This window comes from Parus major, chromosome 4 (assembly GCF_001522545.3).
Source record: "Parus major isolate Abel chromosome 4, Parus_major1.1, whole genome shotgun sequence".
In the NCBI taxonomy this organism is placed as follows: Eukaryota; Metazoa; Chordata; class Aves; order Passeriformes; family Paridae; genus Parus; species Parus major.
Genome location: NC_031771.1, coordinates 66,115,285 through 66,116,517, shown reverse-complemented (window position 1 = coordinate 66,116,517; position 1,233 = coordinate 66,115,285).

The following is a 1,233-nucleotide window of genomic DNA, read 5'->3' as shown; positions in this document are numbered from 1 at the left end:
GCCCCCTGGTGGCGCGGCGGCGGCACTGAGCACCCGAGCCCGCTTCCCAAAATTCCCGAGTAGGAAATGGATTATAAACAAAAAAGTTTTGGTGGAAAGCCGGAGAAGGACTCTTAGGAAGGAGATGCCGAGAAAAGGACAAAGAGTAACGAGTTGAAGTTGTCAGAGGGGGAATTTATGTTGGATATTAGGAGGAAATTTTTTGCTGAGACGATGATGAGAACAGGAACGTGTTGTCCCAACGCTGGAAGTTTTCAAAGCCAGGCGGGATAAAGCCTTGAGCAACTTGGTCTAATGGGGGTTGTCCCTGCCCGTGGCAGGGAGGCTTGGGATGATCTTTAAAGTCCCTTCCAAACCTTTACTGTTCTGTGATTCTGCGATTCTGTAATCCTATGATTTTATGATTCTGTGATTTTGTAGTTCTGTGATTATGCAAACAGAAATTACTGGGTAAAACTGAGCAAGTTTTGAGGTAAGTTTTGATCATCACAAAGATTTCTTCTTAATTAGAAACATCCCAGAAATATGATCCTTTTATACAATTTAGAGTGAGAAAAGCTGGCTTCAGTTAATTATAATCACAGAATAGTTTGGGTTGGAAGAGACCTTAAAGACCACCTCAATTCCACTCCCTGCCATGGGCAGGGACAACTTTCCACTATCCCAGGTTGCTCCAAGCCCCATCACCTGTGGCCTTGTACACTTCCAGCAACGAGGCAGCCACAGCTTTTCTGGACAAACTGTGCAAGAATTCATATTTTGTCCCATTCCTGTCCACCACAGAGCAGCCTGGTCCATCCTCTTAGCACATCTCCTTTAGATATTTATACACATTAATGAGGTCCCCTCTCAGATGTCTGTTCCTGAGGCTAAATAGGTCCAGCTCACAGAATCATAGAATACTGAAGTTCAAAGGGATGTTTGGAGATCATCCAGTCCAACCCCCTGTCAAGGCAGTGTCACCTGGAGCAGGTGACACAGGAACGTGCCCAGGTGGGTTTGGAATGTTTCCAGAGAGGGAGACTCCATGGCCTCCCTGGCCAGCTGTTCCAGTGCTCTGCCACCCTCAACATAAAGAAGTTTTTTATCATGTTGAGAAACTTCTTCTGTTTTAGTTTATGGCCATTAATTCTTGTCCTGTTCCTTGGTACCACCGGAAAGAGTTTGGCATCATGCTGTGAGCCCCTCCTTGGAGATATTTGTATGGATTGATGAGACGCCTCATCAATCATA